Source organism: Zonotrichia albicollis, chromosome W (genome assembly GCF_047830755.1).
Source record: "Zonotrichia albicollis isolate bZonAlb1 chromosome W, bZonAlb1.hap1, whole genome shotgun sequence".
Lineage (NCBI taxonomy): Eukaryota > Metazoa > Chordata > Aves > Passeriformes > Passerellidae > Zonotrichia > Zonotrichia albicollis.
The window spans coordinates 13,855,041-13,882,986 of NC_133859.1; the positions used below are offsets into that span (position 1 = coordinate 13,855,041).

The 27,946-nt window shown below is 45.7% G+C and overlaps 1 long non-coding RNA gene and 1 pseudogene across 2 annotated transcripts; both read left to right on the forward strand.

The window, feature by feature from the left end:
• Nucleotides 1-27,735, forward strand: LOC141726798 (uncharacterized). Of its 2 annotated transcripts, none has more exons than XR_012577788.1 (3): nucleotides 1-414; nucleotides 1,232-2,086; nucleotides 21,829-27,735. It is a non-coding gene; the product is annotated as an uncharacterized LOC141726798 (long non-coding RNA). The 2 variants fall into 2 exon arrangements; XR_012577787.1 differs by having other exon boundaries at nucleotides 8-414; nucleotides 1,232-1,382.
• Nucleotides 1-27,946, forward strand: part of LOC141726816 (protein patched homolog 1-like) — a 162,844-nt pseudogene that overhangs the window by 2,133 nt on the left and 132,765 nt on the right.

Below are 27,946 nucleotides of genomic sequence, written 5' to 3' on the forward strand. Positions count from 1 at the left end.
GGGAATGTAGACGACCCCGCCCCGACCGCGCCTCCCCTGTGCTCGTCTCGGCGCAGGCGCGCTCTCGGGAATGTCCTTCTCTCCCAGATCGACATCCACACTGCTCACATCCCATTCCGGCTCCGTGCCAACGCCCGCAACCAGTGCGCGCTGTCCCCGCTCGGCCGGTGCCTGTGATGCGTCTGCGAAATGGGACAGAACCCTCCCCGCTCCAACTTCCGGGTTTCGCGTCATCATCGCGTGCTCACCGCGTCTCACCGCGCTCCTCGCCGTGGACTTTGCGCGTGTCGCGACCGTGTATTCGGCTCCTGCGACTTCGCGTCCCATCCCGGCTGGCTTAGTCCCGCCCAGTGTAGCTGCCGAGACCCGTGAGCATTCCCTGAGTGGCCGCTGATCGTGTACCATCGCAGTCGCGTGAGTTGTCCCCTTCGCACACGTCTTTGACACCGCTCCGCATGAAACTGCTGCCGCCGGCATCGCGCACGCGCTCACCGACGCAGCTTCTGTGCTTCCCGGGCCTGCCCTCGCAGCTGCCGAGCATGCTTTGGACGGCTGCTGACCGCCCGCTGCTGCGATCGCGTGCACCACCACCGCCATCGCTGTGCGCACTATCGCCTCCACTGCTGCTGTGTTTGCGACTCCCCCCGCTGCCCCCGTGGCCCCCCCATCGGCCTCCGCAACCCCCACGGCTGCCTCTGCGGTCCCCCCAGGCTGCTGGCCGGCTGACGCCACCGTGGCATGGGTTTGCCAGTCGCCGAGAAGCGGCTCCCCCCAGATTCCGCGACCTTCTCTGCCCCCCGCCCCCCTCCCCCACGATTCCACCACCGCCTCCGTGGTGAGGCTCTGCAGTGGTTTTTGCGAATCGGGAGAACATTCCTCAAAGAAGGCAAAATCCAAGTCCTCCATCTTGCTTGGGAAAATCTCTAGCCTAAGCTTTCCCAGGATCAGTGGGGGTAATTCTGGGGATCTAGGAGACACTGGGGACCCCAGGGACTCTGCAGATGATGCCAATTCCTCCCACACCTGTTTGGTAGGGATTGTTTCTGCCCCTCTCTGATCGGTAAGAGCAACTGCCGCCTGCTGATGGCAGGATGACTTCCCTCCCCCCACCCTTAGGGGAATATTTGCTGCCTGCTGATAGCTGGCAGACCCCGCGGAATTCCGCGAAATTGCCTCTAGCATTACACTTGCTGGGGATAAAAGCTTCAAGGCCGTTTTATTTTTTTTTCAGAGATTTTCACAGGGTGTGTGGCTGCCACACCCTGTAGGGCTGACAAGATGCTGAGTTGTTCCTGGGAGCATGCACCCCCCATGTTCTCCATTTTGACCTTTCTTACCAAAAGCTGAATCATCTGCCCTGGTCACTGTCCAGCAGCTCGCAGGTGAGGATTTCCAGGTCGTCTTCTGGTCCTCCTCCTTCCGGATCGAGCTTTGAAACGAGTCTTCTTGGCGGAGGTTGAGATGTTCTCTCTGGATTTTTCCTTGAGTGAGCCTCTTCTCGGGCTGGGTTTCAGCGGCTGATGGCTGGTGGTGTGGCTGCTTGCCAACTGCCCAACTGGGTGCCCTCTTGGAGCCCAGCCATGGAACGCCAATGTCTCAGGGTCTCTAGCTGGTCAGAGTGACCCCGAGAAATGTTAAAAAGTCTCTTTTCCCAGCCTGGTGGTCGAAGGAATCAGAGCTCTTCAGTTCTTGGTCTCAAGATTGTTTATTGTATCTTATCTATAACATTCTTTCTCCTGTCCTGCCAAGGTCCGCTCAGCAAGACAGTCTGAGGAACTCTGCCTCCCCTGGGGCGGTGTTATCTTTTTATTCTAAAAACTATGTGTACAATATGTACAATTGCTTTCCAATATCTATCATCTATGTTAGACAGTGAGCTTCTACTCTAAACCAATCTAAAAGTGCCAACATCACAGCAGAAGATAGAGGCCAAGAAGAAGAAGGAGAAAGGCTAGAAATGCCCAGATTCCTCCATCTTTCACCCTGAACTCCCATTCTAAAAACCCCAAAAATCTATTTTTCCACTCTGTGATAAATTCACTATCATTCTACTTAAACTTTTGTGGCTTTTAATTCTTCATACAAGGTTGGTAATTGTTTTTTCCAAGGGCTAAATCAAAGGCACAGGGGTTTTGGGCTCTGTGCCAAGGTCTCTGAGCCCCTTGACAGGGTCTGGAGTCCTCCAGGGCAGCCAGAGGAATTTCCTGGGTTCCCACAATCAAACTTGTAAGAACTGTAGCATATACTGGAAGGGAAAAAAGAGGTGAAATAGCTAAGTTTCCACACACTGTAGTAATGTAAAATGTAACTTGCAACCACTAATTGGTAATGTTGCATGCAAATGAAAATATTTGGTATTGTGTCTACTTACCTCTGTGTCAGGAGTTTGATATTAGTCTGAAAGTTCTGCCTCCATATATTGTCTAGCATAGCAACTTGTCTGTTCCTCTGAAACTGTCCTTTGAAGTTCTCTCATTTTTTCCTACATTCTTCAACACCCTCCTCTTAACTCCCAGTGATCTTCTACATGATTATGATGATAGCACAAATGCTTTCACATAAGCACTTTCTAAGAGGCTGAAATGGAGTTAGAGATGTATTCAGGAAGGATGAATTTGTATTTATGCACTGCACAGAATCCCAGAATGATTAAGATTGGAAATGACCTCTGGAAGTCATCTGGTCCAAGCCCCATGCTCAACCTCCAACCAGTTTCCCAGGACTATGTTCAAATGGCTTTTGAATATCTCCAAGGAGGGAGACTCCACAATATCCCTGGGCAACCTGTTTCAGTGATCAGTCACCCTCACATTGAAAAAGGGTTTTCTTATGTTCAGATGGTACTCTCGCATTTCAGTTTGTGCCCATTGCCTCTGGTCCTGTCCCTGGGCACCACTGAAAAGACCCTGACTGTGTTTTTTGCATTCCCACTTGAGGTATTTATACACATTGATGAGATTCCCCCCCTGAACCTACTTCCTGTCAATGTCTCAAACCACGACAACAAGGCATTCCAGGTGTGGCCTCACCAGGGCTGAGCAGAAGGGAAAGATCACCTCCCTCAACCTGCTGACAATACTTTGTCTAATACAGCCCAGAATATCATTAGCCATCTTTGTTGCAAGGGCACACTGCTGGCTTATGTTCAGCTTTGTGTCTGCCAGGACCTCCAAGGCCTTTTCTGCAAGGATGCTTTCCAGCAGGTCAGTCCACAGCATGTAATGGTGCATAGGGTTGTTCCTTCCCAGGGGGAGGACTTTGTACTTCTCCTTGTTGAATTGCATGTCGTTCCTGTCAGCCCATTTCTGCAGCCTGTCCAGGTCCCTCTGGATGACAGCACAACCCTCTGGTGTGTCAGCCAGTCTTCCCAGTTTTGTGTAATCTGCAGCGTTGCTGAGGGTACACTCTGCCTCATCTTCCAGATCATTAATGAAGATGTTGAACAGGACAGGACTCAATAATTACTCTGGGGGTATACTGATAGTTACTGGCCTCCAACTAGACTTCATGCCACTGATCACCACCATCTGGGCCCAGCCATTTGGCCAGTTTCCAGCCCACTTTACTCATCCAGCCCATACTTCATTAGCTTCTCTGTGATGATCTTATGGGACAGTGTCAAAAGCCTTTCTCAAGTCAAGGTAGACAATATGTCCCCTTGTCTACTAAGTGTTTTGCAGAGATAAAAAAAAACTTCACAACTTTTGTGAAAGTTATAAAGCCGGTATATTTATTACAGCGCTGGACGCATGTGGAGATTTCTCTCCTTAAAAGACATGCATACTTCTGCAAACTCCAGGTCCCTATTTATCCCCCTCTCAAATACACATGCATACAATTTCACAATAGGTTCATACCTATTCATTTTTACGAATTTCGCGTGACATTTGCCGCTAGTTCTTTTTAATCAGAAAGAATTCCTAGGTCAGGTTGACCTGCTCTCACAGCAGTCTCTCTGTCTCCCCCCCTTATCTCTGACCTTCACTGAAGCAGTTTCTCTGAGCCTAGGCTTTTTACCAGAACAGGCAGTCAGACTAAATAGCTTTGTTTTCAAACTACAGACTTAACTCAAAGATGTACATTTCACCTAAATCAGAATGGATTTCTACTCTAGAGAATTTCTACTCTGTCTCATAAGCTGGTAATTTCATTGTAGAAGGTTATCATGTTGATCAAGCATGACTTCCCCTTGGTCATGATGACTGCTCCCAATTACCTTCTTGTCCTTCACATGCCAAGGGTTTTGTTTTTTCCTTGGATTCTTTTAGCTCTTGTTTCAATTTGTCATATTCTTTTATCCTTTGTTCCTGCCATTGGCAAGCAGATTTTAAGCATAATGCAAGTGCAAGAGTGTACTGGTTTAGGGCAAATTTGTTAAAGAATCTGCAAAGGAGGGCCCCTCCAGAAAGCGAAACCCACACGGCCCCTCCCCCCAACCGGTTCGGGAAAAAAATTCCTCGGAGAGAGGTGGAAAGAACCTGTTTATTTGACTGGCCCCGCACCCCCCAGCACACAAAATGAACAATACCCGATGACACCGCTTTGAGAAAGATGGCAAAATCAGAAAGTCTCTTTCGGGGGGGTGGTTGCTCTGTTCTCAGTCCCTCCGGTGCTGGGCCAGCCGCTGCAGCCGAACCTTCGGTGTTCCCGGGTCTCAGTCCCGAGCAGGTTCGAGATGGTCACAGAAACAGGAGAGGAGAAACAGTCCAGGAAGCAATGTGGACTGTTTAGCCAGAACTAGCTAATAAGCAGAGGCAGAAAGCAGAGCAGAAGCAAGAGCAGAAAAAGAGAGCAAGCAAAAGCAGCAAGCTGAAGCTGGAAGTGAAAAAACAGCCCTATGTACCGCTTGTCTCTGTCCTGATAAGAGAAACCCAAACAAAAATTCCACTCTTCAGAGCCAGTCTTAAAGGCACAGAACAGATGAATGGGGATATACAAGCATCATAACGTCACCCCAGGACATTCCACCCCTTATCCCCATATCATTCTTACCCCACAATCAGATCTCCCTGAGGTACACATCGTGTTGTTCCATCTCTTTGCATTATCCACCACGTGCAACCTGGTCCCTGAGCAAAGACAACCCCACGAATGGGTTTGTCTGTACTCGAGGCAGAATTGATCCACACAGTCTTCCCTAACAAACCTCTGATATGTACCACTGGGACTTTGTCTCCTTCTATTACATTCAGGGACTCAGACCGGGCAGGACCTGCTCGGTTGGTGGAACCTCGGGTGTTAACTAACCAGGTGGCTTTTGCCAGATGCTGCTCCCAATTCTTGAAAGATCCCCCACCCAAAGCTTTCAACTGGGTTTTTAGTAGTCCATTGTACCTCTCCACTTTTCCTGCAGCTGGTGCATGGTTGGGGATATGGTACACCCACTCAATGCCATGTTCCCTAGCCCAGGTGTTGATAAGGCTGTTCTTGAAATGACTCCCATTGTCTGACTCGATCCTCTCAGGGGTGCCATGTCTCCACAGAACTTGCTTTTCCAGGCCCAGGATGGTGTTCCGGGCTGTAGCATGAGACACAGGGTAGGTTTCCAGCCATGCAGTCGTGGCCTCCACCATGGTCAGCACGTAGCGCTTGCCCTGGCGTGTCTGGGGCAGTGTGATGTAGTCAATCTGCCAGGCCTCCCCATACTTGTACTTGGACCACCGCCCACCGTACCAGAGGGGCTTCACTCGCTTGGCCTGCTTGATGGCAGCACACGTCTCACAGTCATGGATAACCTGAGAAATACTGTCCATGGTTAGATCCACCCCTCGGTCTCGTGCCCACTTATAGGTGGCATCTCTGCCCTGGTGGCCTGAGGCATCATGGGCCCATCGAGCTAGGAATAACTCTCCCTTATGTTCCCAATCTAGGTCTATTTTGGACACCCCTATCTTTGCAGCTTGGTCTACCTGCTCATTGTTTTGGTGCTCCTCGGTGGCCCTACTCTTGGGTACATGGGCATCTACATGGCGGACTTTCACAGGTAGCCTCCCTACCCTGGTAGCAATGTTTTTCCACTCACCAGCAGCCCAAATTGGTTTCCCTCTACGCTGCCAGTTAGCCTTTTTCCACCTCTCCAGCCATCCCCACAGAGCATTGGCTACCATCCATGAATCAGTGTAGAGGTAGAGCTTTGGCCACTTCTCTCTCTCAGCAATGTCTAGGGCCAGTTGAACAGCCTTGAGTTCAGCAAATTGGCTTGATCCACCTTCTCCTTCGGTAGCTTGTGCAACCTGTCGTGTGGGGCTCCATACGGCTGCTTTCCACTTCTGGTTCATCCCTACGATGCGACAGGAACCGTCAGTGAAAAGAGCGTAGCGTGTTTCCTCTGGGGGCAGATGGTTATGGGGAGGAGCCTCTTCAGCACGTGTCACTGGTTCTTGTTCCTCTTCATCTGTGACACCAAAATTCTCACCTTCGGGCCAATTTGTAATGACCTCCAAAATTCCAGGGCGATTCAGTTTACCTATACGGGCGCGCTGAGTGATGAGAGCAATCCACTTGCTCCATGTAGCACTGGTGGCATAGTGAGTGGAAGGAACCTTGCCTTTGAACATCCACCCCAGCACGGGTAGTCGGGGTGCCAGGAGGAGTTGTGCTTCAGTGCCTATTACCTCCGAAGCAGCCTGGACTCCTTCATAGGCAGCCAGGATTTCTTTCTCTGTTGGAGTATAGTTGGCTTCAGACCCTCTGTAGCTTTGACTCCAAAATCCCAGTGGTCGACCCCGAGTCTCCTCAGGCACCTTCTGCCAAAGGCTCCAGGACAAGCCATGGTTCCCGGCTGCAGAGTAGAGCACATTCTTCACCTCTGGTCCCGTCCTGACTGGGCCAAGGGCTACTGCATGAGCAATCTCCTGCTTGATCTGGACAAAGGCCTGTTGCTGCTCAGGGCCCCACTGGAAATTGTTCTTCTTGCGGGTGACCAGGTAGAGAGGGCTCACGATCTGACTGTACTCAGGAATATGCATCCTCCAAAAACCTATTGCACCCAAGAAAGCTTGTGTCTCTTTCTTATTGGTGGGTGGAGACATTGCTGTGATCTTGTTGATGACATCTGTAGGAATCTGACGCCGTCCATCTTGCCACTTCACTCCCAGGAATTGAATCTCATGAGCTGGTCCCTTTACTTTGCTCTTTTTAATGGCGAAACCAGCTCCCAGGAGGATCTGGATGATTTCCTTCCCTTTCTCGAACACTTCCGCAGCTGTGTTCCCCCACACAATGATGTCATCAATATACTGCAGATGTTCTGGAGCCTCACCCTTTTCCAGTGCAGTCTGGATCAGTCCATTGCAGACGGTGGGGCTGTGCTTCCACCCCTGGGGCAATCGGTTCCAGGTGTACTGCACTCCCCTCCATGTGAAGGCAAACTGAGGCCTGCATTCTGCTGCCAGAGGAATGGAGAAAAATGCATTGGCTATGTCTATAGTGGTGTAACACCTTGCTGCCTTGGACTCAAGCTCATACTGGAGCTCTAATATGTCCGGCACAGCAGCACTCAGTGGTGGAGTCACTTCATTCAATGCATGATAGTCCACAGTCAATCTCCATTCTCCTTCAGATTTTCGCACAGGCCAAATGGGGCTGTTGAAGGGTGAGTGGGTCTTGCTGACCACCCCTTGGCTCTCCAGCTCTCGGATCATCTTATGGATGGGGATCACAGCATCTCGAGTGGTTCTATACTGCCGTCGATGCACTATGGAAGTGGCAATTGGCACTCGTTGCTCTTCTCCCGTCAGGCATCCTACTGCAGATGGATTCTCAGACAACCCAGGCAAGGTTTTCAATTGCTGCATGCCCTCTGTCTCTACAGCAGCTATTCCAAATGCCCATCTGAGTCCTTTTGGGTCTTTGAAGTACCCACTTCGAAGGTAGTCTATGCCCAAAATACATGGGGCCTCTGGGCCAGTCACAATAGGATGCTTCTTCCACTCATTTCCCGTTAGGCTCACATCAGCTTCCACCAAAGTGAAATCCTGGGATCCCCCTGTCACACCAGCAATAGGAACAGACTCTGTCCCCACGTGTCTTGATGGGATTAACGTGCACTACGCACCAGTATCGACCAAAGCTTTATACTCTTGTGGTTCCGATGTGCCAGGCCAACGAATCCACACAGACCAGAAGACACGATTTTCCCCGGCCTCTACCTGGCTAGAGGCAGGGCCCCTCTAAGCCTGGTTATCATTCTTTCCCTGGGTGTATGTTTTGGATGTTCCTTCGAGGGGATCAGACATGTCATCATCATCATACCTGGCCGTTCGGCTACGGGCAACTGGAGCTGCTTTCCTCCTGGTGGCTTCCTTCAATTCACGCACCCGTCGTGCCAGAACAGCAGTAGGTTTCCTATCCCACCTTCTCATGTTTTCCCCACAATCACGCAGGTAAAACCACAGCTCAGCTCGTGGGGTGTATCTTCTCTCACCATCTGGGAAACGTCTGCCTTGGATACCGGAACCTCGGATCTGTACTGCTGAAATTTGGAGAAGGTCTTCTTTAATCTCCTCTCTAAGCTTCTTATGGTTCTCCTCTATCTTATCCTCTAAGTTCTGCAGACGTGTTTCTACCGCTGCGATTCTGGCATGTGTCGGGCCATGTACAGCATCTGCATATGCTCGGAGCTTCCTTGCCATGTCAAGCACAGTCTCACCCCTCTCATCCCTCTTCATGATGGCTAAGGCAGAAGCATATTCTTGTGGCCCGAGTCGTACGAGTTTTCGCCACATCACAGACGTGCATGGTACTAAGTCTGGGTTCCTAGTTGTTACATCATCTGAGAAGATAATCTCAGCCACGGCCATTTCTCTCAGGCGTTGGATCCCTTGCTCTATTGTCTTCCACTGAGTTTGCTGCATATAGAGATCGTCTGCACACAGGTATCTTTCTGCCACACTTCTTAGGACCCGTTCCCAGAGGCTGTGAGAGTTAGCCCCCCTCATCATTCCTTGGTCTATGACAGTATCCTGTGACAGAGATCCCAAATGCCTGGCTTCAGTGCCATCCAAAACGGTAGCCTCGCCTGCAGCATCCCAGAGACGGACCAGCCAACTAATTATGGATTCATCAGACCTTCGAGTGTAATCCTTCCGTAGGCCATGAAGGTCCTTCAGGGAGAAGGACTCAGTATTGGCATCTGATCTTGCACCTGCTGCTTTGACTCCTGACTTTACGTCAGGAGGCACTGAGGTTCCTTCTCCTGCATCATCATCATCATCATCATCATCATCATCATCATCATCATCATCATCATCCACTGGTCGATTGGTCTTGGCTGTGCATTTCCCACTTCTAGTGCTGGTAGCAACAGCCATGGGTTTAGATGCTGGCTTCGAGCCTGGAGTGTTAGCTACAGCCTGAGTCACCGGGACAGTTGCTGATTTATCTCCCTGTCCCCCTGCCTCTGTCTGCTGCCCTAGAGTACCTAGCAGTGTGCGATAAGCATATGCCAGGGCCCAGCTCACTGCAATGACCTTCCTCTCCTTAGGCTCATCCTGGTACTTCTCTTTCAGATATTTCCCCACCTCAGCTGGGTTCTGAATTTGTTCATGGGGAAAATCCCACACTATAGGGTCAGAGAATTCCTTCAGGATTTGGCCCATATCCTCCCATTTCCCACACCACTTAGGATTTTCCACACCAGGGTTTACTCCTGAGTCAGGGGTCTCATCAGCCCATCTAGAAATCTCAGCCCTCATTCTAGAGAAGCAGCAGGCTGTATAGAGGAAGGTTACCAGATTGAATACCAGGAAGATGGTTTCTTTAACATTGAGGGGAAACTGAACATCCTTCACTAGTGATGCAACTGATTCATAGGAGAAGGAGGAAAGCAGAGGCTGAAAAACCTCATTCCCTCCTGCTCCCTCTGCGACAAACTGGATGCATAACCATAGCCATGAACCATTCATACCTGGAGCAGACCCTAGCATGTTTATAAACTTCTTGCACATTATTGCCACCAAACCCAGCAGGATAGCTATTCTGGTCACAGCCCCTCTGATGTAAAAACTACGTATTAGGGGCAATACTAAAGCTATTTCTGGATACGAAAATAAGCCTAGGGACCAGAGAGGTATTAAAATCTCAAAAAACCCTAGGGACCAGAAATGCATGCAAACCTTCACCCCAACAGATATTATGAATCCAAAAAGCATGGCTATTAGCTGATTTAAACGAACACAGAGTAATAGCAGCCAAAATGAAGTCAAAACAGGGTTTTTCCACTCTCTCTCTCGCCTCACGTTTGGGCACCAAAAAATTGTACTGGTTTAGGGCAAATTTGTTAAAGAATCTGCAAAGGAGGGCCCCTCCAGAAAGCGAAACCCACACGGCCCCTCCCCCCAACCGGTTCGGGAAAAAAATTCCTTGGAGAGAGGTGGAAAGAACCTGTTTATTTGACTGGCCCCGCACCCCCCAGCACACAAAATGAGCAATACCCGATGACACCGCTTTGAGAAAGATGGCAAAATCAGAAAGTCTCTTTCGGGGGGGTAGTTGCTCTGTTCTCAGTCCCTCCAGCGCTGGGGCAGCTGCTGCAGCCGAACCTTCGGTGTTCCCGGGTCTCAGTCCGGAGCAGGTTCGAGATGGTCACAGGAACAGGAGAGGAGAAACAGTCCAGGAAGCAATGTGGACTGTTTAGCTAGAACTAGCTAATAAGCAGAGGCAGAAAGCAGAGCAGAAGCAAGAGCAGAAAAAGAGAGCAAGCAAAAGCAGCAAGCTGAAGCTGGAAGTGAAAAAACAGCCCTATGTACCGCTTGTCTCTGTCCTGATAAGAGAAACCCAAACAAAACTTCCTCTCTTCAGAGCCGGTCTTAAAGGCACAGAACAGATGAATGGGGATATACAAGCATCATAACGTCACCCCAGGACAAAGAGAAATTATATTTTTTCCATTTTTACCTGACAGTGATTCCAGCTGTTCATTTCTTTTTTCTTGAATTTTTCCCCCACTCAAACCAGTTATCTACCAACCAAGGATTATGATCACTGCGCCTCTGTGAGCAATCTGTTGAATCTGTGGTCTGTTTTTTCAGACTGTTTGTCATGACCCTGCTCGCTGGGCCAATTTGTTGCGAATGAGAGGGGAGAGCTTAGACAAGTCCCTGCCTTTGCCCAGGTTTCTGGCAGTAGACAACAGCTTTATAGAGGTGGCCAGCACCCCAAAACCCACTCTTGCTTGCGAGTTCATAATCATGACCAATCAAGTCTTTTACAACATGAATTATTTATTGAATAGACACAAGAAAAAGACAGACATGGGACTTTAACAGTTTTACTTACTACACAGGATAAACAAAAATAAACACTGCTAGTAGGTTCATAAGACAGTGCATGATAATAAAGGTACCTGTATTACAGCTAATGAAGAAATAGAATCAATTAGGAGCCAATGTATGCTACCAATGAATGACAGTGGTGTGCAGAAGTCTCCTAATTTCTCTAAATCTCTGGTTGTTTGGATTTGCTAATTTAAGATTTTTTTAATGTTAAGATTTTTTTTGGTCTAGTGAACTAAAGTGTGGTAGGTTTTGGTGTTGGGTAATCACTAATGCACTTATTTCCTGCTGTGAGATAGGATTAGGAGAAAGGTAAAGCAGGCTCAAAACTTTAAAAGGGTATAAAGAAAATTTAATTAAAAGTAACTAAGAGAAAAAAAAATAGTAAGAACCAAAACAAACCGTTCAGAACAGTTCTTCTTCCCCCACAACCTTTTTTTTCCCCCACTGATAATGTAAAGAAATAAAGCCTAAAATTCTAGTTAGTTTACCCCCTCTAAACTAGTCTGTCTTTAGTTCACTTAGGGAGAGAAGTCCCTCTTGTTAAGGTTATGGAGACTTCTCCACAAGAGGAAAAAAATAGTTCTCTTGTGGTTCTCAATTTTGTCATAAATAACAGCTGCCCGGGGAACCTCTCTGTTGTGAAGTCCTTCTTATTGTTACAAGCCTTCCCACAGCTTGTTGATGGGCTATGTTGACTTATGGGGTATTGTTTTAAAGATGAGATGCTTAAAGGTAAAAATTTACCTGTTTAAAGGTAAAAGTTCTTATTATCTATTTCTAAAATTGTCTTTGTCTCTAGGAACAGAGATCTTCTCCTGATTCCTTTATATGCTTCCATCTCGTTCTTTTTTCTCACTCGAGGGAAGATTGTAGCACTGAAATGGTTAACATCACGCCTGGGGCCTATCTGACCCACCGGTAACTTGTGGTGGGAGCTGTGGCTGGGGCCGCGTCAGGCTCGGCCTCGTGGTTGATCCCTGGTCTTTCTGCGTTCAACTCCAGCCGCAGGGCTACTCTGCGCAGGTTGCAGTCTGCAGGGGCCTCTAATTTCAGCCGCGCTGGGAGGAGGGCACTTGAGGGTAAGATCTTAACAATCGCGGTAAACCCTGCCCCAGCCTGGGCTCTGCAGCCTCCCCCGCCTTCTTGCCTGGTAGCTGCTGGGGCCCAGCCCGGCCAGAACAGGGCTGATGAGGGAGAGGGGGGCGGCAAGTGGCCTGGGGGAAGGGGCTCGGCCCGGCCGAGATGGGGGCCGGGCCCAGGACCCACCATATCCTCACTGTAGTATATGATAGTGATAATTCATGCTATTAATGTATGGTATAAAATATTGTGAAATTCAAACCATGACTTTTGACCACCCCGATTGGGAGCAGCTGACCTATTCAGAGTCAACTAGTTCCCGGACACAAGATAATGATCGACGCCTTAACGTAAGAATATCGCCTTGCTGATTGCATCTATCAAGATAGTCAGTGGGCGCCAAACTGATACATCTGAATACACGGCTGAGGCAAAGTAGAAATTTTCCAGGATAGAAATCCATTTTGATTCAAGTGAAATGTACATTTTTGAGTTGAGTCTGTGGTTAGAAACTATAGTTATTTAGCCTGACTGCAAAGCCTAAGCTCAGTGAAGTTACTTCAGTGAAGGACAAGAGATAAAGGAAGGGAAACAGAAGATGATAAAGAGAGACAGAAACTGTTATAGGAGCAGGTCAACCTGACCTAAGAATTCTTTCTGATAAAAAGGAACTAGCGGCAAATTTCATGCGAAATCCATAAAAATGAATATGTATGAACCTATTGTGAAACTATGCATGTGTATTTGAGAGAGAGATAAAAAGGGACCTGAAGTTCTCAGAGGTACGCATGCCTTTTTTGAGGAGACCAATCTTCACATGCGTCCAGCGCTGTAATAAACATACCAGCTTTACAACTTTCACAAAGTTGTGGAGTACTTTTTCTTTTCTCCGCAAAACATTCTGGCACCCCAGATGGGAGTTATCTGTTCCCGCAGGGGCAGGGGGGATAGACGGACCTCCAAAGCCTGCCCTAGCATTTTTTTTTCTGGTATGGCCCCGCTCGTCTCAGCTTGCCTCCTGCGAGGACAGACAAGGACCTGCTGGCCTGTGGAGGACACAGTATGTACTGAGGGGCCCCCGGGGGAAAAAAAGAGAGTAAGTCACTCAGAGACATCTGGGTGCTCGGCCTGTAGATGCAGCTGATGGAGCAGCTAGATTAGAGATGAGAGTTCATTGTCCTGATAGGGCAGACCGCTAGTGACCCTGGGGGTGGGTCGAGTGAACCTCTGTGTGTGTGTGTGTGTGGTGTCCAGACACTGTATCGGGAGTACATTGCCTGATAGAGCAGCTGCTAGCAACCCTGAGGGTGGAGCGAGTGAACCTGTGTGTGTGTGTGTGTGTGTGGTATCTGGACACTGTATCACTGTATGGTTAATGCATTGTGTGGTTAATGTTAATGTCTCTGTAATTGTGCGAGTGTGTGGTATATGAAAGAGAAAGCGAACAAGTGAGTTCACCCATGGTTCGGGGAGGTGAGTACTACCCGTGTTTGAAGCAGCCGAGTGAGACCTGAGGCACTGGCTGCAGCAGGCGGTGGGGGCAGGGAGGGAGAGAAGTGCCCCACGGAGAAGTGGAACAAGTGAAGAAACGTCAGTGACGGTATTTATTGTTTTTAAATGTAGTGATTTGTGTAGATTTGGTACATTTTAACCGTGAGTACGAACTCAGAGAGTTTCTTTGCCCTAGATGTTTGAACTTGATCCCTGGAATTTTACTGTGTACTGTTATTTTGATTGTGTCCATAGAAAGCTGATGTGAGTAAATGCTGAATTATGGTATGCCGTGTTGTGTTAAGAAAAGTGGGCACTTTGAGAAATAGGCCCTTTTCCAGTGATTTTGTGTGGTGATTTTCTTCCACTGCATTATGGTAATTAGATTCTCAGATTGTATAGTGGTTTTTGTGGAGATTTTAAGATTTTGTTTGCAACAAGAGTAGCATTTTTCACAGAAGAACTATGGTATGGTGATTTATGTTTAACTATGGTAAAGCGAATTGAAGGAATTCTAAGAATTTTCCCCCCCACGGTAATTCAAGCCCTGGCTCTAGTGAATTTGAGATAAGGGGTGTGTGTGTCTGCCTGTGTTTGTGAGCATATCAGAATTTTTGCTGTAACAAGCCCTTTGCAAGGCAGTACAGAAAATTCTTTAATTACATAGTTCAAGAAGAGAAATAGAGAAGACTGACATTTTGTAAAGCAGAGCTTAGATAGAAGAGATGAATGAGTTTATGAGACTTCAGCTAGTACTCTAGTAAGTCTGGACTGGGAACAACCAGTAATAAACGGAATAGCCTGCCTCTGCAATTCCGGAGAGTTTTTGGTGCATTGAGAGGCTGGCACCTTATGTGCAACGCAGAGTTTGTCAGAGAGGCTGGTATTGCTGTTCTAATAAGCATCAAGGCACATGCCCTGAGTGTAAATTAAAGTTTTCTGATCAAGCTGATTCAGAACCTAAGATCTTAAAGCTTGTGTGTAGGAAATCATATCTGATACCTTCCACCTGGAGTTGTGTGTAAGAAGAAGACTAAGAAACTACTGTGAAGCTTTGTAAAGAGAAGTTTGGGTAGAAGCGAGATAGGGCAAGGAGAAAGAGATAATGAGAACTGACCAGAGCAAAGAAGTTCCTAAACTAGCCCCTTTTAGGAGGGGCTCACTGGGAGAAAGCTGCCAGTAGGAGCAGCTCAGAAAATAAAAATATTTATAATACTTCATTGCAGTTAATATGGTTTTAAAATGAGAAGGTAAATGAGATGAAGTTTTGTGTGCTGATATGTTTTTTATTTTAAGAAATCTCCCAAAATGGCAAAGATACTGTGAGATCAGACCGCCCTCTGGTCTTGGCCCTTGAAAAAGAAAACAAGGCAAAGAGAAGGGAAATCAAACATGTTGTTCAGCATGCAGCATAAGATAGCAATGTATGAAAACTGACAAAGATTATCATGCTGAAACACAAAGTGATTACAGTTCGCAAAATGAGTACATATGATTTGTTAAAAGCTCCTCCTAAAGCAAGGGAGGAAAGATAAAGATGACCTCCTCAAAAGAGAAAAAGATTTAGACTCCAAAAGTATACCCGCTCAAACCAATCCCCCCCCCCGGCAGTTCAATTTCATCCAGAACTAAGATGTAACAGACCCCTCTGCAAGAAGCAGTGAGATCAGAAGAAAGAAAAGGGTAGAATTTTAGTCAACACAAGGGCCAATTTTAAATAAAGCTTTAGTACCTGTGGAGAATGTTCAGGTTGTAGTGTGAGGAACAACTGGCCAGTCTGAGAAGGCATACTTTTGAAAACCTTTTAAGTAACGTGTACTATGTGTACTTAGAAGCTTTTGAACAATTCGCTCAATTCGCTAAACATTCTCAAATGAGAAAGGTTACTCTTGAAGCAAATGATATAAAGATGTTAGGCTTAACATTAACAGCCATTGAAATTAAGAAAGGCATTACTAAAGAAGTATTAGAATAAGTAAATAAGTGTTTTCGAGAGTATAAGCCTCTGCTGTATCAAGGAGAGTGAAAAATGCCCCCACATAGTAATCAAGCTTGAGGAAAGAACACAACCAGAGAGGATTGAGCAGTACTCCCTCAAAAAGAAGATAGGGAAAGAATCAGCCCAATAATTGATAGTACTGGATTGAGGGCTGTTATTACAGTGACCTGAGGAGGTCTCTGAGGTGAGAGAAGAACGAGAATCTTGTTTCTTGATCAGAAGGCTTGATTTATTGATATATAATTTATAATACATTATAACTATACTAAAAAGAATAAAGAGAGAGATTGCAGAGACTGCTAAGCTAAGACAAGAATAGAAGGAATGAATAACAAAGTTCTGTCTCCAGGGAATCTGTCCCTGAGCTTGCTTCTGTGATTGTCCCCCAATTGGAAACATGGAAGATGAGCCAATCACAGGAGCATCCTATTGCATTCCACAGCAGCTGATAACAATTGTTTACATTCATCTTCTGGGCCTTTGCTTCCCAGAAGATGGACACATGTGAAAGAAAGGATTTCTATGAAAAAATGTCTGCGACATCTCACCTTTCTAAATTGTATAAATTAAAAGAAAAATGCTGATGTGAAATGAACAGGAAATTTCTTCACCTGTAAAATGTACAATACTAACAAATCACTAAAACAATCGTACAATCTAAGAAAATGCAAAAAACAATGCAAAGAAAATTCAAGTCCAAGCAGCTGAGTTTCAGGAGCAGTCCATGAGCTGGAGTTGTTTCTCTTGGACATCTGAGAGTCCTTTTTGGTCCTGAAAACAGACTTGCTGCAAAAGTCCCATCAACAGTTATCAGAAACCATTGACAGTCTTACCACCATTTCAAACAACTTGAGCAACTTTTAGAATGTCCTTTTCTGGCCCTTCAATGCTTCAGTGCTTCAGAGCTGCTGCCCACTGTTTTCAATCTTTTTTATTTAATTTTAATTTTTTTTTTTTTTGATCGAAAAAGAAAAGAGCAGCAGCAGAGCAGAGCAGTGCTAGAGAAGGGAAGGCCCTGGGGGCCCTGGCCCATGATGGACCAGGAACCCCAAAACTGGCCCGCAAAGGGGGACCAGGACCAGTAGGAGGAACCAGAACCCCCAGAAACACCAAGAGGCCAAATGCTGGCCCTGGCCCAAAAACCTCCTGAGCCCAACGGCCCAGGCCAAACCCCTGAGGCAGGCTCTGCATTCCCCCAGCCCTGCACTCTGCAGCCAGTACAATGGCAGCACGGGTGGTGACACGCTTCCTTTCCCCAAAACCACTGAGGCATGCCAGCAGCAGGGAAATAGAAGCCTTCCCCAGCAATCCCATCTGGGGTCTGGAGATGTTTGTTCCCCACAGCCAGCCAGCTATGGTCTCCTCCATCTGTGCCCTCTCCCTCTGCACTGCAAACGCAGCAGGTTTGTCTCTCATCCGCCCCATGGTTTCATCCCCACCCCCTCCGGGCTGGGGACCAGAGGTAGAGCTCTCGGGATGCACCTGCCCCCCGCCACTAGGGCGCAAGAGAGGCGGCAGAGATGGCAGCCTCCATGGGACAATCCCCGAAAAACCACCCCTGAACCCGCCGAGAATGCTGATCTTAAAAGCAGGCAAACACAGCGCCCCCACAGTCAACTGGCGAGCATTCCCCGCTCCACGGAAGGGGAGACCAGCCGCCGGGGCCGCTGCAGGAGCAGCCGGTCCGGGATGGTCCGATCTTGAACAAGCCGCCAGTTCCAGGGCAGTCTCTGACGCCGACATGGAGGACAGTGTCTCTGAAAGTGGCAGAACTGCTGGGGCGGCCAGTGGAAGCAGCGGGGGGGGCCGAAGGGGCCGGAGAGATCTCCTCCGCCGAGCCGGAAACTGGAGACGCGTCGTCGTCGCCTGGCAACTCAGGCACAGGAAGTGCTGCTCCTGCATTCTCAGATGCAGGCGCTGGCAGGGGCGGGGAGGCCTGTGAAGCCGTGGGCGGGACCGCCTGGAGAGGCGGAGACGGGATCGCCTGGAGTGACGGAGCTGACAGGGGCGGGGAGGCCTCAGAGACCGGTGCCGCCCCCATCTCTGGGCGGGGCGGAGTTGGAGAGGCCGGCTGTGGCAGCACCGTCCACTCCCATCCCCCCGGAGAGAGAGAAGGGGGGGGAGGAGAAGATTGCATCTGTGCAGGCTCAGAAGAAAGAGTAAAAAAACTTCTTCGCGCGGTGAAGTTTTGCCCCCCCCCCCCCCCCGCCGCAGAGCAGGGGGGGCTGGGAAACCCCCACTCATCCCCTGCCGCGGAGCAGGGGGGGCTGGGAAGACCCCACTCATCCCCCACCGGGTCTTCTGCCACTGGGGACGGTGGAAACGGAGCCTGCCCATAGCAGTTAGAAATCCATTGAAAAACAGCCGCTCTCCATTTCAGAACTGGGAAGAGCAGTCTAAATACTGAATATATAGGAGGCAAAAGATGTTCGCAACTGTAGACGGAGTAAACGATGGAGTTCATGCACTCCCACACGAAAACGTCCAAAGCATATAGCACCTCACTAAAAAACCCAAAAAGCTTTGCCCATCGAGAGAACTTATAGAGATCAGTTTTTTCCAAAAAATGTCCGTCTTCTCTACACCATTCTTGCCAGAGGGCAATAAGTTTCTTCTTTGAAGAAGAAAAACGAACCACGTCCCCCGAGGGGTGTGTCCCCCATATAAACAGCCATAATTTTCTCACGGCTGAACCCTCAGGGATAGAAAAGCAAACAGTACCTTCTGAAAGAGTCCAGCTTGCTCTGGCCAGCTCCACGGGTATGCTGCTCATGTCTACCATCTTTTCCTGAAGGTTTTCCAATGGAAGGTTCACTTGTGGTCAGCCTTGGCTGTGAACTCTGTCCAAATCAGGATCTTCAATTCTGCTGCTCCTGGCTTGATTCCACTTCTGTGGTCACTTCAAAGCAACCATCACATGCTACACATACAGGATTTTACCCAGTGCAGCAATTTGCTCCTCTGGTCTTATCAAATTAATTTTTGCTCTGACACGAGGGGTCACCAGACATTACAGTGACCTGAGGAGGTCTCTGAGGTGAGAGAAGAACGAGAATCTTGTTTCTTGATCAGAAGGCTTGATTTATTGATATATAATACATTATAACTATACTAAAAAGAATAAAGAGAGAGATTGCAGAGACTGCTAAGCTAAGACAAGAATAGAAGGAATGAATAACAAAGTTCTGTCTCCAGGGAATCTGTCCCTGAGCTTGCTTCTGTGATTGTCCCCCAATTGGAAACATGGAAGGTGAGCCAATCACAGGAGCATCCTATTGCATTCCACAGCAGCTGATAACAATTGTTTACATTCATCTTCTGGGCCTTTGCTTCCCAGAAGATGGACACATGTGAAAGAAAGGATTTCTATGAAAAAATGTCTGTGACAGGCTGTCAATAAGATAACACAGAATTTATACCCTGTGGTAGCAAATCCATATACTTTACTAACTCGTTTAACACCTGAGCTAACCTGGTTCACTGTTTTAGGCCTCAGAGATGCCTTCTTTTGCCTCCCTATCCACGAAGCCAGCCAGAAAATTTTTGCATTCAAACACAGCTCACATAGTCCATGTGCCTGAAGACTTCAAAGATTCTCCCACTTTGATTGGGGAACAGCTTGCAAAGACCCAGTGTCCCAAGAAGCTCCACAAGAGGAAAGGAGGCTGTTGCAGTACGTAGATGATCTAATAGCCACTCAGACAAGGGAAGCCTGGACGGTAAGCCTTTTGAATTTCCTAAGACTCCAAGGATACAGAGTCACAAAGAAAAAGGCACAGGTAGTGAAACAGAAGACAATCTGCCTGGGGTAAGAAGTGAGTGCTGCACAGCAGACTTTAAGGCAGGGAAGCCATATGCCAAACCCCGAAACTCCAGACAACAAAGGAACTCTCAACCCTCTTAGGCATGGCAGGGTAGTGCCAGCTGTGGGTTTATAATTATGGACTGCTCGTCAGACCCCTCTATGCTCTTATTTCCAATGGAAACAGAGATCTCCAGTGGACAAAAGATTCCACACGGGCCTTTCTCCAGCTAGAGAGTGCCCTCATGTCAGCTCCAGCTTTGAAACTTCCTGATGTAAGTAAACCATTCTTTTTATTTTTTCCATGCAAGGAATTGCCCTGGGAATACTGGCTCAGGACTTGGGTCCATACTGAAGGGCAGTTGCTTACTTCTCTAAGCAACTAGTTGCAATAGCCAAAGGATGGCCAGGTTGCCTCAGAGGTGTAGCAGCAGTTGTGCTGAATATTCAAGAGGCCGGCAAGTCTACCCTATGACAAAAATGACTCTGCTAGTGTCCCACACAGAGTCCACAGTACTAGAAGTAAAGAGTGGCCACTGGCTTTCACCACAGAGGTTTCTGAAATACCAGGCCACCATGGTAGAGAAAGATGATGTAGAGATAATCGTGACTAATATTGTCAACCCAGCTTCTTTTCTCAGTGGAATCAAAGAGAAGCAGTGCACCATGATTGCCTAGAAACCACTGAATCTACCTACTCCAGCCACCCAGATTTAAAGGGCACTCCTTTGGATGATGCAGAGACCTGGTTCACTGACGGGAGCAGCTATATTGCCAGTGGAAAGCAACATGCAAAGTACACAGTGACTCCCTGCAGAGAGGTAATAGAGTCTGGACCCCTACCAACAGGAAGGCCTGCACAGAAGGCTGAGATAAATGCATTGACCCATGCCTTAGAAACAGCAAAAGGCATTCAGAGTCGTGCATGCACATAGAGCCATCAGGAAAGAGAGAAGACGGCTGACCTCACAAGGAGAGAAGAGACACTACAGCTGCTGGAAGCAGTTCAGCTACCTGAAAAAGCATATTAAGGCACACCAGAGAGTGAGCTTACAATTAGAAGAAAGAAATGAGCTGGCGGATGGAGAGGCAAAGAAAGCAGCAAAAAGTGAGATAATTATGGACAGATTTTCCTCGAAGTTAAGCCATAATACAATAATACTAATCAAAAGAGACATACAACTTCAAGGGGTGGGCTACCATTGAAAGAGAGCTAGCAATCCCTTCCCTTTTTCTTGGTTATTAGTGAAGGAAGAACATGAGAAAACACACTAGGGTCGAACTACTTAAAAGCTTTTTATAGAGTGTGGCTCCTTTCCCAAAATGACCAAGGCTGCCAGTGATACAGAGTGCATGGAAATGAAGTGTTGACTTTGAAGTAGTAGTTTCCACAGGCTTTCCAGAACATACATCTGATTGAAAGAAACGTTGTCAGGAATTTATATGCCACTATCACTCAGGTAAGCTGACAATGTGATCCTTCCCTCCAGACTAATCCCAAAATACCCCCAGGCCGAAGCTCGGTCAGACTGGGAGAGGCCATGGGCCTGGACAGCAGTGGCAAATTAACTTTTCAGAACTCCCAAGGAAAGGGGGATATCAGTATTTATTGATATTGACAGATACATTTTCAGGGTGGCCAGAAACATTCCCCACCAGAACTGTCAAAGCTCAAGAGGTGACCAGAGTATTATTACAAGAAATAATACCACGCTTCAGAGTTCCAGCCACAATGTCCTCAGATAAAGAATCATGTTTCATTTCCAAAGCAGTGCAACAGATTAGTAGCCAGATTAGGAACTTCACACTCCATACCGTGCCAATCAAGTAGCCAGGTAGAGAAAATGAATCATTTGATTAAGCAGCAGATTGTAAGACTGGGGCAAGAAGTTAATCAACCCTGGCCCCAAGCTCTTCCACTGACACCACCGCAAATTCCAACTAAACCTTGAGCTAAAGGAATGCTGAATCCTTTTGAAATGCCTTATAGAAGACCACATGGAATACAAAGGGGATGTCCACCCACATTAGGGTGATAACACTGGCCACCTACATGGTGGCTTTAAGCAAACAGCTCAGAGAAATTGAGAAACACGTGGCTAGAACTAAGCGCGAGGAGTTAGATAGACCAGTAAGTAACATCTAGCCTAGAGATTATGTATATGTTACGTCTCTTACAGAGAAGATTTTGGAACCACAGTGGGAGGGACCACTGCAAGTACTTCTCACCACCTTCACTGCAATCAAAATCAAGGAGCAGAATGCCTAGATCCATCACTCTTGAGTGAAGAAGGCCCAGAAGCCCCTTGGAGAGTGATACCAGAAGACAATGAACTGAGACTAAAACTTACTTGGGCAAAATGAGTATATTGTGGTCGGGGGTAGTTCATACTTTAGTTTACAGAATTGCTTTGTATGTAATTATAACTGAAGTTTTAGAAAATTGAAATTCAGAAAATTGTGTGAGATAATGCGATTGACTTTGAAAAGATGTTTCAATCCTGGTAAACTATGATGAATTTCACCTATGATCCTGCTTCTAATGTGGCCACTGCCTTTGTGCTTACCATCTGTAATGCCACTGTTTATGTTATCCATCCCATCATTGCGCTAAGATTAAAGCATGATAAACAATACTCTATCCTTCAGAACATAGAGTGTGGGCACGAAAAGATGAATGAAAAGTGGCAGACAGTAAACTTAGAATCCTGCATTACTGGAGGACAGATGAGATTCATTTGTGAAAGCAATACTATTAATGCCCTAGATGTGTTTTTAGACACTGAACAGAGTATTTGTCACTTCGAAGTTCATCCAGTCACTGACCAAAAACTGTGCTCGTATATACTAAAAAAGAGTGTGTGTGCCTGAGAACTGCTTGTGCTGCTGTAAAAATTAATAGCAATGATGTTATTTTGTCTAGTAGAAATCATTCTAATTTCTGTATTTATAATTTGTTAAGATTATCGAGTGTAGTTTTTCATACTTAACCCGAGTGACATCCCACCAGTTGATTAAAATTACTCATACTATGTATCACAGACTATCACCTACCCCTATTGAGATAGGCCTTACATTAGTAAAACAATTAATTAAGCACCAAGACCTACTGTAGATCTTGAAGAAAAACTCAAAGAAGCAGAGAAAACTGTCCAATGTGATACAAAAAGAAATAACTGGAATTCTGCAAAGAATAAAACAACATGCAGATCATCACTAGTGAGATGTAGTCTTTAAGTAGTCAGAAACTGCAAACAGAATCTTTAAAAAGTTGTGTCATCCTACTGTAGTTTTATTAATATTAGTTAGAATAAGTTTAAGTTTATCCATTATCAAACGTGCATAGTAAAGCACTAAAGTACACTTGTTGTCATAAGAATTTGTACGAAGTAAAAAAAATTACTTCCTCCTTTTAAGAAAGGGAAGAATGAGGCAAAGTAGAAGTTTTCCGAGATAGAAATCCATTTTGATTTAAGTGAAATATACATTTTTGAGTTGAGTCTGTGGTTAGAAAACACAGTTATTTAGCCTGACTGCAAAGCCTAAGCTCAGTGAAGTAACTTCAGTGAAAGACAGCGATAAAAGAAAGGAAACAGAAGATGGCAGAGACAAAAGCTGTTATAAGAGCAAGTCAACCTGACCTAAGAATTCTTTCTGATAAAAAGGAACTAGCGGCAAATTTCATGCGAAATCCATAAAAATGAATATGTATGAACCTATTGTGAAACTATGCATATGTATTTGAGAGAAAGATAAAAAGGGACCTGAAGTTCTCAGAGGTACGCATGCCTTTTTTGAGGAGACCAATCTCCGCATGTGTCCAGCACTGTAATAAACATACCAGCTTTACAACTTTCACAAAGTTGTGGAGTACTTTTTCTTTTCTCTGCAAAACATTATGGCTTCCCAGAAGCCAATTGACGTCAGTGGCACACCTGGACTCGGCCTTTTTTTCAGCTATGCATGTAAAGACATACAGAGGAAATTTGGTCATCTTTGCCTCGGGCAAAATAAACTGTATAAAACCCTGCTGCAAGAGGCAGCATTTATTAACCGAGAGGGAGACTCTGACACTCTGGAGGTCAGATCCAAGTTCACCTGGTGTCAACCCCGGGCTCGACACTGTGTCTTTGGCTGTGGTGGTTTCGGAGACCAAACTTCGGTCTCGCAGACAAATTAATAAATCTTTGCTAAATTCTTGATAATTTTGGCTCACGATTTGATCATTTATAACATTCACCGACCGGAAAAGAAAGAGGTTTCTGGGTTTTTTCATCTTTAACATGTGTGTTTCACAGAGGCGTGTCCAGCTTCTCAGTGGTTCAACAGACTGTCAGTTACACAAAAAGCTTCTGCATCACTTCCCTAAATTTTCCTCCCATTCCAAACCACCACACTATCCTAGGGAAGTATCTTGATAACAACATCTCTCTATCGAGGATAACTCTCCACACACTCAGAGCGTGCATAAGAGCTTTCTGATTTTACGAAAATCATAGTGGTCTTTTATAGTTTGTAAAAATGCTTGTGTCTGTCAGTCAGAATTTTTGCTTGTCGTTTTCCCTGCATTCAAGGAAGGATGTTTATTGCTGGCTAAAGGTGTTTTCAGCCAAGATATTTTATCACTAGACAAACCATTTTGCTGACTTAGCCATGGAGGAAGTAGGTAAGTCTCAGGGGTGAAAGGTCCTGTCACAGGGACTTTGAAGTGCCTTCAAGGATGTCAAAATATCTACTATTAAGTCATCCTCTTTCTGGGCTGGTGCTGAAGGGCTGCATATAGCAAGTTTGGCAGTCTTATTTCATCCCTTTGTTCTCAACTTGCTAGCTTTACAAGTGGGTATGATTTTGTAGGATGACCTGGGAGGCAGTTTTGCAACTGAGGAGGAAAGAATTTATAAACAGGAAGGAATACTGGAGCCCTGAGGGGGTATCAGTAAGGTTGTGTTTTCACTTTCACTCTTATCTCCTTACAGCTGTGGCTAGCCTATCTTATCTCTAATAATGCTGTTCATTACAGCTACTCAGTGCAGCTGTGAGGTGAGTTGGTGATTTCCACCACCACCCCATCCCCAGCCTTTTTCTTTCCTTCTTTGAACATGAAGGTTTTGATCTGTTCTCACTGAACTTCCTTGTACTAGGTTGTGGCTTTCTGTTCTAAATCTGATCCAAATTAGTGCTGTGAGGTATTCCTTCCCCTTTGAAGAGTGGCAAAGAGGAAAATAACAGTTGAGAGTGGATAGCTGTTGGCTGTGATCTTCACATGTGCCAGTAGCAGATTCTATGACTTGTATTTTGTGAAAAATGCCAATTGCTTGTTTTTTAAATGTTAAACGTTTAATAGTAATAAAATGGTTATAAAAATAGTAATACAATTAGAGTAATAATAATTTGGACAATTTGAATTAGGACAATATGAGACAATAGAAACAAAGAGTTATGGACGTCGGACGTCCGGGTACCTTTTTCTGGGCAGCACAAGCCTGAAAAAGGACACCCATTAACAAAGGATTAACCCTTAAAAACAATAACCTGTTGCATATTCATACGTCTCATACATGATGCATAAATTCCATTCAAACAGAGGATTCTGTCTGGTCATCGGTCAACTTCCTCCTCCTAATCCTAAGGCGCCTTCGATCCTCAGCCAGGCAGGAAGAAGTCCGTTTCTTCTGATAAGAGGGCAATAAATTCTTTTTCTCTGAAAGATTTAGGTGTCCTGTGGCTTCTATCTCGCTGTGAGTCCTTTCTTTAAAAAAATATCCTACATAGCACAGTTTCTATTTTAACATTATTTATAACCTAAAACTATATTTAACACAATACTTAAGAGAATTAATACAGCATTACTTTCTAGCACAACACATATAATATTCATTTTAATGTTTGCGAAAAGCCAATCATAAAACACACATTTTTCACAATTCCCCCTCTTATTCTTTGTATATCATTTGGCTTGAGCAATATTTCTTGTCTACTTGCATCTTCTGGACTATGCTGGCAAAATAAAACAGGGGATTCCACAAGGAAGAAATATCAAAACAGTTGTAACACATAAAATGAAAGATCTTAACTTCTTCTAATACATTACCTCACCAGCCAGGTTTTGACATTGTTTTCTAATTTTTTGTACTGGTACCTGGGTTATTATATGTATTTTGTTTTCTTTAATTTCTTTTGCGTTTTCTAGAAGGACTTTTCTGTGGCCATCAATTTTCAACAATCTGATATATTAAACTTTCCATAAACACCCCCTTCTTTAGCCAATAAATAGTCTAAAGCCAATCTATTATGATGCACTACAGTTTTTGTTTGGCTTTGCTGACTTGATATTAACTCTAATGCCTAGGTGGCTTTATTTGTTATCATTTCTATAACTGCTTGGAATCTTGTAAGACTATTCAGCATATAATTTGGGGTCAATACAGAGTTAAATTGCTGTGCTGGTTTTACCTTTTTGTTTACTATTTGTTTTTTTACCGAATCCTGAACTGTATCTGTAAGATTAAATGTAAAACAAATCCATCTCTCTCCTTTGGGACATTCAATTCCAAATATATTGCCACTTTTTCCTAAGTTTTTTGTAATCCAATAATTTTCTCTGTTTTGCGTACAGGTTCTTAATTTGGATGGGTTATAACAGTGGCTGTTGACATGGGTGTGTGTAATAAAAGAGGAACTTTGGTTTCTTTCTATGTGATGCTTTCTGTAGCATTTGTGACACGATCTTGCTGGAATCCTGAAAGGGAAAAGACAATAAATAAGTGCCAGAAACAGGAATAACAGAGGTCCAGTATGGCTTATACTCCCACCTCCCATGCCTGTGAGGTTGCAACCCACAGAAGGTGTATTTGATCTTCTTGGTGATGAAATACAGAGGCCAATCTGGTCTTGCCCTCTATTTCCTTGTCACTTTTTCTTAGCTAATTTCCAGGCATATTGTTTTTGACACCCCTTAACTGTGGTTTCCCACCATTCCTCAGGTATCTTATTCAACAGGCACTAATAATTCCCATCCACAAAACTAAATTATTACTTTAACACTTCTTGCAATAAGAGCATCAATTTTGTGAACTACAATACTAATTATTCCCACAATTCAAACATTTACTTACAACCCAGATAGCATGTCCAGTATTGGAATGAATCAAATAAAGTTTACTGACGGAAATGATAATTCCCCTTCTTCCCTGTACAATTCACAGGCTAAGGTCAGAATACAAAAACAGTCTTGATCCTTCTGTCTGAAGTATTCCTCCCCAAGCAGATGTTTTATTCAGGCAGTGCTTGGAACTAGTGATACAAGCATTGCCTTATTTCTTAATTAGGTGTTATTCTTTGTACGTTTCTTGGATCATTTGGGTTTTCCCAAACTATTACCACTCAGCCCCCATTGGAAAGTCAGTTTGGTATCACCCAGTTTAAACGTGATAGTCCATTTATCAGGTTCCTTCACAAGTCCTTTGATTCTGCTGGCATGAATTCACCCTCTTTCTGTGATTCTGATTGTTGCTTCAGTAGTGTTATGAACAAAAATTCAGTTAATATTTTTTTGTGAGAAAGAGTTACAGGGACGCAGCCAAGTCTCTGTCTCTGCCAGAGTTCTTAGTGTTTTGTCATGATAATCATGGGTCGTTAGAGCTTATCTCCTCTTTTGTATTAGTAAAAGCCCTGGCTGGGTGGAGTGATGGCCCTTTCCCGAGGCTGTGCGCTCTTCCAACATAGGGAAGACACCTGAGAGGGTGGGGGGGGTTATGCAAAGTGACTCCAAAGTCCAGAATGCTTTGTGGGACCACGACTCGAAATGCAACGAGAAAACCCCAAAAACAACGAGCCAAATAAGAATTGAGAGACTAAAGTGATGTCTGGACATGAGGAGCCAAGTGCTGAGCCTGCAGAGATGCGGAGTCCCTCTCGCCCTGAGCAGGGAGTGGTCCCAACGCCGGGACCAACCTCCTGAGAAGCTCAAAGGACTAAGATCTGACGGAGGACATCACGCCCTAAAGGCTCCCACGAGGACTGGATCCCCCGGCTCTGCCCCTAGTGGACAGAGCTGCGCATATCCTCCTCCTCTGAGTCGCCCTGGGAGACGCGACGGGGACTGCAGCCCTGCCGAGCCGCCCAATCCTGAGCTGATCACTTTTAATAAAGGCATTAAAAAGGAGAAGAAGTCTCCTGGCCCTGTTTATTTCAAGTAGTACCTGGAAAGGACTTCTTAATAGCATAGTAATAAAAAAGACAATACTGCATTAACTTTTACCATTTGCTTTCCTTCCAAACTTTCTGGGTTTAGCTAAA